The sequence below is a fragment of the Pan troglodytes genome, chromosome 4 (genome assembly GCF_028858775.2).
Source record: "Pan troglodytes isolate AG18354 chromosome 4, NHGRI_mPanTro3-v2.0_pri, whole genome shotgun sequence".
Taxonomy (NCBI): domain Eukaryota; kingdom Metazoa; phylum Chordata; class Mammalia; order Primates; family Hominidae; genus Pan; species Pan troglodytes.
In genome coordinates this window covers 41,044,877-41,062,543 of record NC_072402.2, presented here as the reverse complement: position 1 = coordinate 41,062,543, position 17,667 = coordinate 41,044,877, and the positions used below count along the sequence as shown (strand labels likewise).

The 17,667-nt window shown below is 40.3% G+C and overlaps 1 long non-coding RNA gene and 1 pseudogene across 1 annotated transcript in view; both read right to left on the bottom strand.

Annotated features, from left to right (window-relative positions):
- The window catches only part of LOC134809956 (uncharacterized), an 83,026-nt gene that overhangs the window by 63,486 nt on the left and 1,873 nt on the right, over positions 1-17,667 (bottom strand). Inside the window, exons 2-3 of the long non-coding RNA XR_010156898.1 lie at positions 17,309-17,421; positions 2,177-2,299 (exon numbers count right to left, since the gene is read on the bottom strand). This is a non-coding gene — a long non-coding RNA (uncharacterized LOC134809956). The remainder of the gene's footprint in view (positions 1-2,176; positions 2,300-17,308; positions 17,422-17,667) is intronic.
- Positions 4,776-5,512, bottom strand: LOC107974702 (large ribosomal subunit protein uL15-like; annotated as a pseudogene).

Genomic DNA, 17,667 nt, shown 5'->3' with positions numbered 1-17,667 from the left:
CCAATACACATACCTTATACAACCTTACACACATACCTTGCTATCCTTCCTTTATAAGAAAGGTGACTCCAAATCTGAGCTCACAGGGGATGTTGGAAAGTCAAAGTGACTTGGGGAAAAGTTATTGAAATGACTACATTTTTGACAAATATGAACAAACGATAAGAAAAGATGAAAGGAATTGAAATCACTCAGCCTCAGACAAGTTAAGAAGACATTCAATCTCCACCTGATATTATTTTCAAGACTTCCTGACCAAATTCTGCTGAAATTGTTCACGACATTAATTACATGGTAAGAAAGACGCTGATATTTGCCTCTCTGATATCCATTCCAGCTGCTTCTTCACCAAGCAGAAACACAGTTTTGTTTAGGAGTGGCACAACCTGACAAAAATCCTCTCCCTGGCCAAACTCTAGCCAGGCCCCTCTGAGCCCTCTTCTTGGTTAGGCCTCAACCTTGGCCTATAAGAATGACAGACTCTTGGCACAAATGATTTCCACCCTTTACCCTCCATATATATGCATATATATATATATATTTGAGACAGGGTCTCACTCTGTCATCTAGGCTGGAACACAGATGCTCAATCTCGGCTCACTGCAACCTCTGCTTCCCAGGCTCAAGTGATCCTCCAGCCTCAGCCTCCCGAGAAGCTGGGAATACAGGCATAAGCCACCAATACCCAGATAATTTTTATATTTTTTTGAGAGACAGGGTTTCGCCATGTTGCCCAGTTGGTCTCAAACTCCTGAGCTCAAAGCAATCTGTCCACCTCAGCCTCCCAAAGTGCTGGGATTACAGGTGTGAGCCACTGTACCTGGATAACCCTCCATATATATATATATGGTTTTTTTTTTTTTTTTTTTTAGACAGAGTCTCGCTCTGCCGCCCAGGCTGGAGAGCAGTGGTGCAATTTCAGCTCAATGCAAGCTCCGCCTCCTGGGTTCATGCCATTCTCCCGCCTCAGCCTTCCAAGTAGCTGGGACTACAGGCGCCCACCACCATGCCCGGCTAATTTTGTTTTTGTATTTTTAGTAGAGACAGGGTTTCACTGTGTTAGCCAGGATAGTCTTGATCTCCTGGCTCCTGGATCACGATGGTCTTGTGATTTGCCCGCCTTGGCCTCTCAAAGTGCTGGGATTACAGGCATGAGCCACTGCGCCCGGCCCATGTATTTTTAAAAAATCTTTGACTGCAAGGATTTTACTATGTATTTTTATGTTTAATTCATAGTAGGTGCATATACTTATGCACTTACTATGGTACATAGTAGGTACGTATATTATGGGGTACATGAGATATTTTGATACAGGCATACAATGCGTAATAATCCCATTATGGAGAATGGAGCATACCCTCCATATTAAGAGACTTGACCAGACACTAGGGTCGTTTCCAGTGTCGTTAAAGTGCCCCTTTAAAGTACCTGCCTGAGAAAAGCAAAGGCTTCGAGGAGAATTCACTATTTGTTTTTAGCCAACCCCTGAGGATAAGCCCCACCACTTTCAGAGCATTTACTATAAAGGGCTTACAATTGAGGATCCTCTTGCTGCCCCTTTGAGATATCTAGATATCACCTACAACTCAGGGGTATCTTACTCAAGCATGTGAAGGTAATTCCTTTACAATGATAATCATCAGGAAGGAAGGGGCCTCTGTCTCCCAGCCTGTGTGGAATCCTAACTTCAATAAATGCCAGCTGGCAGATGCAGCTGCCTCATGGGCATTTACACTGACCAACCCTTGTAATTTTTCACCCTAACTCTACTGAGCCCCACTCAACCCCTCCCTGCTGCCTCATTCTCCCTTTATTTTTTATCGAGACAGGGTCTCGTTTTGTTGCCCACAGCCATGTGCCACCACACCTGGCTAATTTTTTTGTGTGTGTGACAAGGTCTCAACTCCTCCTGCCTCCACCTCCCAAAGTGCTGGGATTACAGGTGTGAGCCACAGCACCAGGACCATCCTCCCTTTAAAATACCCACTCACTTCTGTGCAAATCAGAGTTGAGTTCAGTTCACACTGGACCCTCTTCCCTACTACAATTGTGTATTATGGGCTAAAAGCCGTCCTTACCACTTTAGTGTCCAGCTGTATTTACCTTGGATGGTGCTGAGTAAAATTATTCCCCCACCCCATTCCCTGCAGCAAAGGGTGGCCAGGGGACACTCACCTGACCACTGAGACATACGCTGAGTTTCTGGGAAGACATTTTTCTCTTGCCCTCCTGCACTCCTCCCTCACACCTTCTTTTCTGATGGCACAGGGACAGGAAGCCTGGAGACGCAGCAGCCACCTGGAAATATGAGGTCACAAGCATGAGGAAGACACAGCAGGTAGCAGATTGCCTCCTGAAATTCTACTAAGATGTTTCTCAGGCATTTCAGTCACAACATGCCCAAAAAGGAACTCTAGGTCTTTCCATTTCTACCTTTGGAATTTCCAATTTTGATAAATATCATTGCCACCCATGTGTTGCTATTGTCAGAAGTTTGGCAGATATCATTGACTGACTCTTCTCCTCGCAGACTCCTTGCATTCATTTTTAAAAAAATTGTGGCATAAACAATTTACCATTTCAACCATCTAATTTTTTTTTTTTTTTTTGAGACAGAGTCTTGCTCTGTCGCTCAGGCTGGAGTGCAGTGGCACAATCTCAGCTCACTGCAGCCTCTGCCTCCCAGGTTCAAGCCATTCTCCTGCCTCAGCCTCCCAATCTTTTTAATTTTTATTTTGTTTTATATTTTGGAGAGATGGGATTACAGGCATGAGCTGCCACACTTGGCCATTTTAACCATTTTCAAGTATACAGTTCAGTGGGGTTTGACACATTCACAATGTTGTGCAAACATCACCATTATCTAGTTCTAGAATCTTTTAATCACCCCAAAAGAAAGTCCCATATTCATTAAGCAGCACTTCCTATTCCTCCCTTCCTCCAGCTCCAGGCACTAATTTGCTTTGTGTTTCTGTGGATTTGCCTATTCTGGATATTTCATAAAAATGAAACCACATAATATGTGGCGTCTGTGTCTGACTTCTTTCATTCAGGATAATGTTTGCAAGGTTCATCCATGTTGTAGCATGTATCAGTACTATTCCTTTTTGTGGCCAAATAATATTCCATTGTATGGATATACCACATTTTGCTTATGCATTCATCAGTTGAGGGACATTTGGGTTGTTTCTATCTTTTAGCTATTGTGAATAATGCTGCTATGAGCATTTGTGTTTAAGTTTTTGTTTGACCATCTCTTTTAAATTTTCAGGGTTACATACTTGAGAGGAATTGCTGGGTCATATGGTAATCTGTGTTTAACTTACTGAAGAACAATAAACAATTTTCCACAGCAGCTACCTAATTTTACATTTCCACCAGCAAAATATGAGGGTTCCAATTTTTCTGCATCCTCACTACACTTATTATTTTCTGGTATTGTTTTTAATTATAGTCACCCTAGTGGGCATGAAGTGGTATCTCATTGTGGTTCTAAGTTATATTTCCCTACTGACTCATGATGTTGAGCATCTTATCATGTGCTTTGTTGGCCATTGTATACATTTCTTCTTTGAAGAAAAGTCTATTCAAGTCCTTTGTCCATTTTTATTTATTTATTTATTTTTTGAGACAGGGCCTTGCTCTGCCACCCAGGCTGGAGTGTAGTGGTGTGATCATAGCTCACTGCAGCCTCAACCTCCTGGGCTCGAGCGATCCTCTGTCTCAGTCTCCCAAGTAGGTAGGGCTACAAGTGAATGCCACCATGCCCAGCTAATTTTTAAATTTTTTGTAGAGACAGTGTCTAACTCTGTTGCCTAGGCCTGTCTTGAACTCCTGGCCTCAATATCCTCCTGCCTCAGCCTCCCAAAATGCTGGGATTGCAGGTATGAGCCACCACACTCAGCTGCACATTTTATTTTTTTTAAAATGGCATCTCACTCTGTCACCCAGGCTGGAGTGCAGTGGCATGATCTTGGCTCACTGCAACCTCCACCTCCTGGGTTCAAGCAATTCTCCTGCCTCAGCCTCCCAAGTAGCTGTGATTACAGGCGTGTGCCACCATGCCTGGCTAATTTTTGTATTTTTAGTAGAGGTGGGGTTTTACCATGTTGGCCAGGCTGGTCTTGAACTCCTGACCTCAAGTGATCCAACCACCTCAGCCTCCCAAGGCTGAGGATTACAGGTGTGAGCCACTGCATCCAGCCTCCACCTGCACATTTAAAATGGAATTGTTTGGTTTCTAGTTGTAAGCATCCTTTATGTATTCTGGATACTAGACCCTTATCAGATGTGTGATTTGGTGAATATTTTCTCCATTCTGTGAATTGTCTTTTCAGTCTCTTGGTAGTATCCTTTGATGCTACAGGGGCCAAGGGAAAACTTCCCCTTTGCCCTCTGAAGTTCTGCTGAAAAATCACCTGAAAAAAGGCAGATTAATAGGGGAAAATGATATGCAAACTTACTAGCCTGTGTGGGAAAAAACCATAGAATGATTGCCCAACCCCACAATGGGGCACAGATAGTTACATTCCCTTCTTAGTGCGGGAAGGGAGACAAAGCATTGTGGATAATTTTAGCAGGGATAGTAAATGATTTTTAGGGGAATTCAGGGGGCTTGAAGAACAAAGTCTGTTTGAAGGACAAAGTCTGTTGAACCCACAGAGCCGACGATGATTCTTGACAAAAGTCTGTCCAGGTGTGTTAACAGATTTCAGTCTTTCTGCAATATGAGTTCAGTTAATGAAAACCCAAGGAAGGGACCAGAGGTAATTGCTTTCTTTCTTTCTTTTTTTTTTTTTTTTTAAAAAGTAGTTAGCATTTAATGAACCTCCCTCCATGTGGCTTCAAGCCACCAGGACACAGATCCCCTGCGACTCCCTTCATTTTCTCCTCAGCTCTTCTGCTGAAGAATTTGGCCTTCATGATGACAGGTTGCTTTGGGAGCTTTCCCTTTCCCAGAACTTTGTAGTAGCCCAATAGCGCCACATCAATGATGGGAGCAGCCCCAGTCTTGTTTTCAGCAGCATTCGCCCATGTCTGCTCACTGACCAAAGTCCACAGTTTGTCAAGGCTGACAGTTGGGCAGAAGCTCTGGTTCCTCTTTAAGTGGTAATGCGTCCTACCAACTTTCCCAAAGTAGCCTGGGTGGTATTTGCTGAAGCTGGTCCTGTGGTGATGCGTGCCACCAGCATTACTGTGGCCTCCAGGGTGCTTCTGGTGCTTCCCTTATAGGGTCATGGCTGTGGATCACGTGGCCCCGAAGTTTCCAGGTCTTCCTCAGTCTGGATGGCATGTTGGTGGCCCGGACGAAAGAGCAATTGCTTTCTTCTTTGGTGAGTCCAGACTTTAGGCAGATTTGAGAACTCAGAGAACTTCATCCTGAGCTTAGGGAGAGATAAAAAATTGAGAGGCAAGAGGCAGGGGGAGGGTCAGAGAGACCTTGAGGCTTCTTGCTCAGTTCAGCATGTCAAAGCGCCATACTTTGGGGTATCGGTTTCTGAACCCCAACAATGTATAAAAGTTTTTCACTTTGTTGAAGTCCAGTTCATCTACTTTTTCTTCTGGTGCTTGTGCTCTATGTGTCTTACATCCATTCTTGAGTGTTTTATTCCATGCACAGAGCATAAGGATATTTCAAATACCTCAATCTGATCATGACTCCCTTGCTTAACACCTTCAATAGTTTCCCATTGTATTTAAGATAAAGTTCAAAATCCTCTCTATGGACTACAAGGCTATGCGTGATTTGGTCCCTGTCCTTCTTTTGGCCTCATTTTTCCATATTTTTCCTCACCTTCTTTGCCATCGGTTTCTCAAGTATAACAGGCTCTCTTAAATCCCAAGACCTCACTTGCCACGGTTCCTGCCTGGAATGGTCATCCTCCCCTCTTCTGTACTTTGCTAATTCTAATTCATTCATCATTTTAAGTGTCACTTCCACGGGAAAGCCTTCCTTAACCCTCTGCTCCAAACTTATTCCCAGCTTGCGAAAGGTAGAATTTTGCAAGCCGATTGTTAAACACCGCCATTATTATAAATTAAGTGGTATACATTTACAATTAAGTTATAATAAAAACAAATGCGAGAAACACTTAAAACTTTTCATGTTCTAATTATTTTATTATATTCTACATTTGTGCTCCTGAGGTCACAATGGAAATAGAACGGAATGTGTGGTGGAAATAGAACAGAGTGGCCTGCTACTGTGTGTGCATCTTGTGCTAGCTAACCCTGCTGTGGTGGCAGGAGAGCTTGACATCAGCCATGGGGGGAGTATTTGAGCAAAGACTACAAATCAGGCTGGTTTAGTGAGGCTTTCTGGAAAGCAGGGGTTAACATTCACACTGCCAGTCAGATTTCCCATTACATGCTGACATGGCATCTTGAACTTGTCTACTGTGGTCCTTTCCGTGGATGGAATCTTTCAATTTATTATTTGAAATAGTATATTTAATGTCTGTGTTTCTTACAAGAATGTGAACTCTGGGAGGGAATGGGGTGCACATTGTTCCCTATTGATATCTGTATCCCCAGCACCTAGCACAGTTCTTGGCACTGGATAAATACTTAATCATTTGTTGACAGAAGGTCAATAAGGCCCAAGAAGCAAAGTCCAATGTTTTAAATATAGATGGGTCGATGGCAGGCATTCATCTTGGAAAGTATAAAGTTTTCCATTTCACTCATTGGCTACCTTGAGGGTTTAAATATTGATGATCATTTGATTATATTCAAAGCTTACCAGGTTTAAACATTTCTTTGATGCCTTTTTAATTAGATGATAGCTAGTGATGGCCAAAGGCGACTTGACCTTAGCTATGTATTAGTTTCTCATGGCTGCCATAATAAAGTAAGCCACCCAAACTGGATAGTTGAAGACAACAGGGACTCTTTCTGTCACAGCTCTGGAGGCTAAAAGTCTCAAAAATCAAGGGGTTCACACAGCCATGCTCCCTCCGAGACTCTGGATAGACTCCTCCCCTGCCTCTTCCTAGCTTCTGGTGGTGGCGAGCAGTCCTTGGTATTCCTTGGCTTGCAGCCGCATCACTCCAGTCTCCACTTCCATCTTCACAGAGTCTCCTCTTGTATTTTCTCAACATCTTCTTATAAAGACACCAGTCATATTGGATTAAAGGTCCACACTACTCAAGCAGGACCTCATCATAATTAATTACATCTAATTAGCCTATTTCCAAATAAGGTCACAGGCTGAGGTACTGGGGATTAGGATTTCAAGATTGCTTTTTTGGGGGACATAATTCAACATAACACCCTGCAAGTGGCCTGTTTCATACAGTGCATGCCTGGTGTATTACAACCAACTGGACCAGGCAGGTTCCAGCTCATCTGTACAGCTTCATGTGATTTGTCTATAAGGCTGTTTATTTCCTCTAGCTCCAGACCTTGCCTTGGTTATGAGTGGGGAGTATCTCAGAACCCCCAAATGACCTCAAGCCCAAATATAATTATTATATTTGTTTTGTTTGAAATAAAACAACCCACAAACCATAACTGACAGGGATTGGAACCTAGCATAAAAGCACAAAGACATACTTTTAGCCCCAGGCTGGGTTACCTGAGAAGAGGGAGCAATATTTGGGCCAATTCTATATAAGCATTGAAATGCCGGAATTGATCACTGCCCTCAGGTACTTCCAGTTAAAGAGGTGGTGAAGGTAGAGCGAGGCCCAGCCCTTCTGAGTCATTTCTCCATAAAAGCAGATTATGTCTCTACATCCTTCTGGGGACATTTATTTTCAGTAAGAATTCGTATAGACAGTGTTTGTCAAGCTAGAAAGATCCAGAGAAGTTAGCCAAATCACCCCTTTATTCTACAAAACCCAGAAGCCCAGAGAGGGGGCCTGTCTTGCCCAGGGTCATCAGGTTAGAGAGTGACAACGCCCAGGCTAGAACCCAGGTGGTCTCCATCCTGGGTAGGTGCTTAATCCACTGCTTTGCTGTAGCTTTGCGGTGTGAAGACCATGGCTGCAATGGCCAGCATCTTTTCCCTTGGTTCAAATGTAAGGTTAAAAACCCAAGGGAAGAGTATGGAGAGTAAACCAGTACAGACACGCTTCTGATATCCAGGAAACGACATGTCTACTATGACTTCCTAATGAGAAGACAGAAAGTTATATATTCTTTTTTTTTCTGGTCAATACAACATAGTAGGATTGCTACCACTAGAAGCATTATGGGAGAACAAAACACACGAGTATTAATGAGGCAGGTTTAACTCTTACTAACAAAATACTACCATCTTTGCAATCAGTTCTAAAAGTACTAGATTTGGAGTTCTGCAATCCAATTTCATTTTATTTAGGACTTAAGATTGTGAAATAGGAGCAGGAAAACCATTATCATCTGCTGTGATCATACTCTTATATCCCAGAGACCAACACAGCTCTCATTCTGCATTCCTGCGAAGGTAACTGAGTTAAAAGTGATTACCATTGTTAAAGTAAATTTGGCCTGAGAAAAGCCACCATATTGGCATACTTGAGTCCTTACATAATAACTGCAACCAAACTTAGTATGTAAATAAACTGAAAACCCAGCTTAGGAGTATGCTTTTCTAACAGATAGCTGAGTCTCAGCCAATCACAGCAGCCATGCTTCAGTCAGTAGCAGGCAGCCACCTGCTCATGTTCAAATAAGGCAAGCACTGGACTGTAACCCGTCCAGTTGTTTCTGTACCTCGCTTCCATTTTCTGTACATTGCATTTCTGTTTCTGTTCATAAGTATTATTCAACCAGAGTATTAAACTCCATGGGAGCCCCAGTTTCTCTGTACCTGTTTTGGTGCTGAGAACTGCCTGATTCATTTTTTGCCCAATTAAACTCTACTAAATGTAATTTGTCAAATGTTTCTCTTTTAACATCATTATTAAGTACTCTGATTTTTTTAAAAGGCTCTGGAAAATTTCTGGTTAAATGTGGTAGATTAGACACTTACTTTTATCTCCACTGTCTCATGAAATCCCACTAAAGTGATAGTAAAGGGGGAAAGAAGGCAAACCACAAGTTCTAAGGGATTGGAAATGGAGACGACTGAGAAAAAAAATCAACCGAAAAAAATATTGGGAGCTGGAAAGAGAAGAACGTGCATTGACTGGTTTATCAAACCAAGGGAAACAGAACCCCAAGCCTGCAGTAGGAGAAGGCAGCAAGAAGGTAACTCACTCTGCCGAACATGGCAGAACCTGGGACTCGGAAAGCAGGGGTGCAGAGAAGGGCTGCAAACAAGGCAGCTTAAATAAATGGGAGCAGCAAGGCTCCCAGATTCCCTTCTTGACCTACACCGCAGATGATGCCCTTTCTCCAATCCTGGCAGAAGACTGGAGGTTTACTCTGTGGAGAAACCAAATCAGAGAAGACTTGGGAATCCAAGCCAGGCCTGAGACAACCTATTGAAATTAGGTGAAAGTCTACATACCAAATGAAGAGATTTCATCCTTCTTCTCCTACTGCACCCTCGCAACACCAGCAGCCAGGCATATAAAAATCCATGCAGGAGATGAGGGGATTTGACTCTGGAGCCTCTGACTAGCCCAAGTTAGATCCTGACAAGTGGGTAGTTGGGTGAGGGGTGGTGTTCCACTGTGAAGAGATTGGGCCTTGCCTGATCTCTCAACGGTGGTTCTCAAACTCAGCTGCACATTAGAATCACCTGGAAAGCTTTAACATGTGCTAATGCCTGGAGATTCTGACTTAATTAGTCAAAAGTACACAGCCCCAGCGTCAGGAGTTTTAAATGTTCCCCAGGTGATTCTAATGTACAACTAAGCCTGAGAAACTCTACTTAAATAAAACCTATCCCTCAACACCTTCTTGTAAGTGCCTCTTTCCTGATCTTTACAAAGAACCAACTTTTAGTTTGATTGATTTTCCCTATTCTTTGTCCATTTTCTATTCCATTGATTTCTGATCTTATTTCCTTTTTTCTGCTTACTTTGGGTTTAATTTGCCCTTCTTTTTCTAGTTTCTTAAGGTGGAAACTTAGAACACTAATTTTTGACCCTTTTTGTTTTCTAAAAGCAGCATTTAATGCTAAAAATTATCTTAAATCACTGCTATAGCTGCATCCCACAAATGCTGTTACGTGGGGCTTTCACTCTTGTTCTGTTCAAAGTATTTCCTAATTTCTCTTGTGATTTTCTTCCTTGGCTTATGGGTTATTTAGAAGTATGATTGTTTAATTTCCAAGTATTTGGGGTTTTTCCAGATATCTTTCTGTTACTGGTTTTAAGTTTAATTGTGTTGTGGTCAGATAATATGCTTTGTATAATTTTGATCTTTTTTATGTATTAAGACTTGTTTTATGGCTCAGAATATGTTCTACCTTGGTGAATGTTTTATGTTCACTTAAAAAGAATGTGTATTCTGTTGCTGGGTGGAATGTTCTATAGTTGTTAATTAGTCAAATCAGTTGAGAGTGTTATACAAATTGCCTATATCCTGACTTATTTTTTTGAATCTTATTATTGTCATAAATTTTACTTTACAGGTATTTTAAACCCTGCAATACATCTTTTTAAAATTTAAATAATTATATTCAAAATAAAATTTAAAATAAGAAAAAATGTCTTCTATAATTACCTACATATTTATAATTTTCAGCATTCTTCATTCCTCCTCAGCCTCCCAAAGTTCTGGGATTACAGACATGAGCCACCACGCTTGGCCAGCATTCTTCATCGTTAAGTGTAAATCCAAATTTCCATTTGGTATCAATTTGCTTCCTCTTGAAGACCTTCCTTTAACATTGTTTTGTATTGTAGGCCTGCTGGCAATGAATTCTCTCTGCTTTTGGTTGTTTGAAAAAGCTATACAAGCAGCCAACAAACATATGAAAAAATGATCATCATCACTAATCATCAGAGAAATGAAAATCAAAACCACAATGAGATACCATCTCACACCAGTCAGAATGGCCATTATTAAAAAATCAGAAAATAACAGATGCTGGCAAGGCTGTGGAGAAAAGGGAACACTCACACACTGTTGGTGGGAATGTAAATTAGTGCAGCCACTGCGGAAAGCAGTTTGGAGATTTGTCAAAGGACTCAGAACTACCATTTGACCCAGCAATCTCATTACTGAGTATATGCCCAAAGGAAAAGAAATCATTCTACAAAAAAAACACATGCATGCTATTCACAATAGCAAAGACATGGAACCAACCTAGGTGCCCATCAACAGTAGAATGGATAAAGAAAACGAGGTGCATAAACACCAGGGAATACTACACAGTCACAAAAAAGAACAAAACTATGTCCTTTGCAGCAACATGGATGCAGCTGGAGGCGATTACCCTAAGTGAATTAACACAGGGACAGAAAACCAAATATTGCATGTTCTCACTTATAACTGGGAGCTTAACATTGAGTACACATGGACATAAAAATGGAAACAATAGATGCTGGGGACTACTAGAGCGGGGAGGGAGGGGGATGTGGACTGAAAAACTACCTGTTGGGTACTATGGCTACTATCTGGGTTATTTTGAAGGTATCACTTCAGTGTCTTATGAATTGTATCGTTTCTACTGAGGTCTATTTAGTTTTGTTTGTTTTCCTGAGACAGAGTCTTACTTTGTCACCCAGGCTGGAGTGCAGTGGCGTGATCTTGGCTCACTGCAACCTCTGCCTCCCGGGTTCAAGCAATTGTCCGGCCTCAGCCTCCTTAGTAGCTGGGATTACAGGCGTGTGCCACCACAACCGGCCAATTTTTTTTTTTTTTTTGTATTTTTAGTAGAGACAGGGTTTCACCATGTTGACCAGGCTGGTCTTGAACTGGCTGCTCTTGAACTCCTGACCTCGTGATCTGCCCACCTTGGCCTCCCAAAGTACTGGGATTACAGGTGTGAGTCACCGTGCCCAACCGAGGTCTACTTTAATTTTTGTCTTCAGTTTCTAAATGTAAATTTCCCCCATCTGGCTGCTTTTGTGATTTTCTCTTTATTATTGATTTTTGGCCATTTGTGATTTTCTTAATGTTTCTTCTACTTGCAATTGAGATTTTTGGATCTGTGTATTCATAGTTTGAATCAAATTGGGGACTTTAAAAAAAGCCATTCTTTTCTCAAATATTTTTCTGTACTCCACACACCCCGCCCCTGCCATTACATGTATGTTAGAAAGCTTGCTATTTTCACACAGTTTACTGGGGCTCTATTCAATGTTTTCTGTCTTTTTGTCTCTCTGTGTTTCATTTTAGGTAGTTTCTATTGCTATATCATCAAGTTTACAGATCTTTTCTTCTGCAGTATCTAATCAGTGAATCTTATCCAGTACACTTTTCATTTCAGATATGGAACAAAATATATATGACTTGATTTTCTTAGAGCAGTTTTAGGTTTACAGCAATATTAAAAGGAAGGTACAGAGACTTTTCATATACTCCTGACCCCACACTTGCACAGCCTCTCCTATTATCAACATTCCCCACACAATGGTACATTTGTTGCAACTGATGAACCAATATTGGCATATCATAATCATCCAAAGTTCATAGTTTATCTTGGGTTCACTCTTGGAGTTGCATATTCTGTGGATTTGGACAAATGTATGATGTGTTCCACCATTATAGTATCATACAGTGTACAGTCATCTCTTGGTATACGTGGGGGATTGATTCCAGGACTGCCTGCATATAACCAAATCCACACTTACTCCCATCCCATGGTTAGCCCTGCAGAACCCACATATATAAAAAGTTGGCAGTCCATATACTCAGGCTTTGCTTCCCTCAAATACTGTATTTTCAATCTATGCATATTGTTGAAAAGAATATCCACGTATGTCAATCCCTCATTGTTAAAGGGCCAACTATAGTTTCACTTCCCTAAAAATCCTCTGTGCTCCACCTATTTGTCCCTTCCTCCCCACTAGCCCCTGGAAACCACTGATGTTTTTCATGTCTCCATAGTTTTGCCTTTTCCAAAATGTCATTTAGTTGGGAACACACAGTACGTAGCCTTTTCAGGTTGGCTTCTTTCACTTAGTAATATACATCTAAGATTCTTCCATGTCTTTTCATGGCTTGATAGCTCATTTCTTTTTAGCACTGAATAATACTCCATTGTCTGGATATACCACAGTTGATTCATTCACACGCTGCAGGACATCTTGGTTGCTTCCAGGTTTCAGCATTTGTGAATAAAGCTGCTATAAACATCCATGTGAAATTTTCACATGGATATACATTTTCAGCTTCTTTGGGTAGATACCAAGGAATACAATGCTGGATCATATGGTAAGAGTATTTTTAATTTTGTAGGAAACTGCCAAACTGTCTTCTACCGTGGCTGTACCATGTTGCACTCCCACCAGCATTGTAGCAACGAGTAAGAGTTCCTGTTGCTCCACATCCTTGCCAGTGTATGGTGTTATCAGTGTTCTGGATTTTGGCCATTCTAATAGATATTTAGTGGTATCTCATTGTTTTAATTTGCATTTCCCCTTTGACAGATGATGTGGAGCATCTTTTTATATGCTTATTTTCCATCTACATATCTTTTTTGATGAGGTGTATGTTAAGGTCGTTGGCCCATTTTTAAAATTGGGTTGTTTGTTTTCATATTATTGAGTTCTTTGTGTATTTTGGATGAGTACATTATCAGAGGTGTCTTTTGGAAAATTTTGTCCCAGTCTGTGCTTTGTTTTCTCCTTCTCTTGACATTTTCTTTAATAGAGCAGAAGTTATTAATTTTAATGAAATCCAGCTTATCAATTATTTCTTTCATGGATCATGCCATTGATGTTGCATCTAAGAAGTCACTGCCATACCCAAGGTTATCTCGATTTTCTCCTGTAAGTTTATATAGTTTTGTGTTTTATATTTAGATCTAGGATCATTTTTAGTTAATTTTGTAAAGAATGTAAGGTTGATGTCTAGATTAATGTTTTTGCACGTGGATGTCCAGCTGTTTCCGCACCATTTGTTGAAGAGACTGTCTTTGCTCTATTCTGTTGCCTTTTCTCATTTGCCAGAGATCAGTACACTATATTTATGTGAGTCTATTTCTGAACTCTCTATTCTGTTCCATTTGATCTACTTGTCTATCCTGCCAACACCATACTAACTTTATTATAACTTCGTAGTAAGGATCGAAGTCAGGTAGTGTCAGTCCTTCACCTTTGTTCATGTCTTTCAATATTGTGTTGGCTATTCTGGGTCTTTTGCATCTCTGTATAAACCTTAAAATGAGTTTGTTGATATCTGCAAAATAACTTGCTAGAATTTTGATTGGGATTGCATTGAACATACAGATTAAGTTGGGAAGAACTGACATCTTGACAATATTGGGTCTTCCAGTACATTAATATGGGATATCTTTTATTTAGTTCATCTGTAAGGAATTATTATAATTTCTTCCTTAAATATTTGGTAGACATCATCAGTGAATCCATCTGAGCATAGTACTTTCCATTTTAGAAGGTTATTAATTATTGATTCAATTTCTTTAATAGATATAGGCCTATTTATATTATCTATTCCTTCTTGTGTAAGATTTGGCAGATTGTGTCTTTCAAGGAATTATTTCATTTCATCTAGGTTATCAAGTTTGTGGGCTTAGAGTTGTTCATTGTATTCCTTCATTATCCGTTTGTTTGTTCGAGACAGAGTCTCACTCTGTTGCCCAGGCTGGAGTGCAATGGCATGATCTCAGCTCACTGCAACCTCCACCTCCCAGGTTCAAGCGATCCTTATGCCTCAGCCTCCTGAGTAGCTGGGATTACAGGCATGTGCTACCACGCCAGGCTAATTTTTGTATTTTTAGTAGAAACAAGGTTTCACCATGTTGGCCAGGCTGGTCTCAATCTCCTGACCTCAGGTGATCCACACACCTTGGCCTCCCAAAGTGTTGGGATTACAGGCATGAGACACTGTGCCCAGCCTAACAAATTTAAAATAACAGAATTTACACTAATGCCTGATTTCAGATCACAATGGAATTAAACTCAAAATCAGTAACAGAAAATTAACTGGAAAATCCCAAAATACATGGAAATTAAACAACACACTTCTAAATAACACGTGTCAAAGAAAGCTCAAGAAAAATATTAAAATTTGTGAACTAAATGAAAATGAAGACACAACTTATCAGAATTTATGTGCTACAGAAAAAACAGTGCTTTGAGGGAAATGTATAGCATTGAATGCATATATTAGAAAAGAAGAAAAATCTAAAATCAGCAATTTAAGTTTCTACCTTAGGAAACTAGAAAAATTAGAGTAAATTAAATCCAAAGAAATAATAAGAATTAGAACAGAAATCAATGAAATTGAAAATAGAAAATCAATAGAGTAGATCAATTACAATAAAAGCTGGTTCTTTTTAAAGATCAATAAATTTGATAAGCCTCTAGCCAAGCTGACTAAGAAAAAGAGAGGACATGTATTACTAACATCAGAAATGAAAGAGGGAAGGGACATCACTATAGATCCCATGGACATTAAAAGGATAACGAAGGGCTGGGTGCAGTGGCTCACGCCTGTAATCCCAGCACTCCCATATATCTGTATATCTATATAACTATATGTCCTATTAATTCTGTCCCTCTAAGAGAACCCTGACTAATACAGTGACAGAGTGAGACTCCATCTCAAAAAAAAATTATGAGAGTATGTTTTATGGAACAGAACATAGCCTGTCTTGGTGAATGTTCTATGTAAGCTTGAGAAGAAAGTATATCCTGCTATTGTTGGATGAAATAGTCAATTACATCTAGTTGATTGACGGCATTATAGATATCTAACAGAGTTCAACTATATCTCCACTGATGTTTTTTTCCTTCTGGATCTGTCCATTGCTGATAGAAGGGTGCTGAAGTCTCCAACTATGATAGTAGGTCCATCAGTTTCTCCTTGCAGTTCTCAGTTTTTGCCTCATGTAGCTTGATGCTCTGTGTTAGGTTACGTGTCAAGGATTGTTATGTCTTCTTGGGGAACTAACCCCTTTATTATTTTGCCCTTCTTTATCCCCAGTAATTTTTCTTACTTTGAAGTCTGTTTTGTCTGAAATTAATATAGCTACTCTTCCTTTCTTTTGATTATTGTTAACATCATATACTATTTTCCATCCACTTAAATTTAGTGTGTATGTGTCCTTATAGTTAAAGCAGGTTTCTTATAGATATCACAGAGTTGGGTCTTGTTTTTTTGACCAACTTTGACAATCTCTGTCTTTTAATTGGTGTATTTAGACCACTGGTTTTCAAAGTAATTGTTGAAATATTTGAATTAATATCTACCATATTTGTTACTATTTTCTATTTGTTGCCCTTGTTCTTTTTTTTCTGTTTTTGCCTTCTACTCTTTTTCTGCCTTTTGTGATTCTATTGTATTTTATTTATTTTCTTTATTGCTTCTTGCAGAGCAGGGCTAACTGATAGGCATGACCCATAGTGCCCACAGTCAGTTCTTTTGTGATTTTATTTTATTATTTATTTATTTTTGAGACAGCCTCTCACTCTGTTGCCCAGGCTGGAGTGCAGTGGTGTGATCTCAGCTCACTGCAGTCTCTGCCTCCTGGGTTCAAGTGATTCTCCTGTCTCAGCCTCCTGAGTAGCTGGGATTACGGGTGCATGCCAACATTTCTGGCTGTTGTTTGTATTTTTAGCAGAGGTGAGGTTTTGCCATGTTGACCAGGCTGGACTTGAACTCCTGACCTCAAGTGATCTACCCGCCTTGGCCTCCCAAAGCGCTGGGATTATAGGCGTGAGGCACTGTGCCTGGTCCTTTATGTGATTTTAACTGGACATTTATATTATTCTATTTTCTCTCCCTTTTTTTGGCATTTAGTTACACTTCTTTATTTGCTTTTTCTAGTAGTTACCCTGGAGTTTGCAAAATGCTTTTACAATGAATCCAAGTCTGCTTTCAAATAACAGCACACAGGTAGCACGAGTACCTTTTAATAACAAAATATAGAATGAGCATCCCAAATCCAAAAATCCGAAACCGGAAATGCCCCAAAATCTAAAACTTTTTGAACATTGACATGGCACTCAAAGGAAATGCTCATTGGGGCACTTTGGACTTTGGATTTTCATATGCTGAACCAGTGAGTATAAGGCAAACATTTCAAAATCTGAAAAAAATCTGAAATCCAAAACACTTCTGTTCTCAAGCATTTTGGATAATGGATACTCAAACTGTAATCCTATTTCTTCCCTCCTGTCCCTTGTATCTTTGCTGTCATTCATTTTACTTACATATAAGCAAGTATACACATAAGATACATACATAAGAATCACAATGGAATACATTGTTGCTATTATATTTTGAACAAACTGTTACCTGTTAGAAAGATGTAATTTAGTTTTTCTCAGTTCCTCTCCCCAATTAGACGGAACAGGATGGCTACAGTGGGCCAGAATGGAGTCTTTCCCTTCTCCAAGGTCAGTTAGGCTCTGAAAAAACCCCAGCATATAAGGATCTGGATAAATAGTTTCTCCTGAGGGCAGGCATTGTTAAGAAGAAAATGCTTTGGCATATTTCAACATAGTTCCTTTTCCTCTCCCCTTGCCAGAATCATTAGGGATTTTTTCTCCAGTATGTACTGCCGGAACATGGTCAAGCTCCTGGAGGTAAAACCCACAAAAGTGTGGCTACTTCCCTATGACTGGGTCCTTTTGGAGTTTTTAACGTTCAGACTT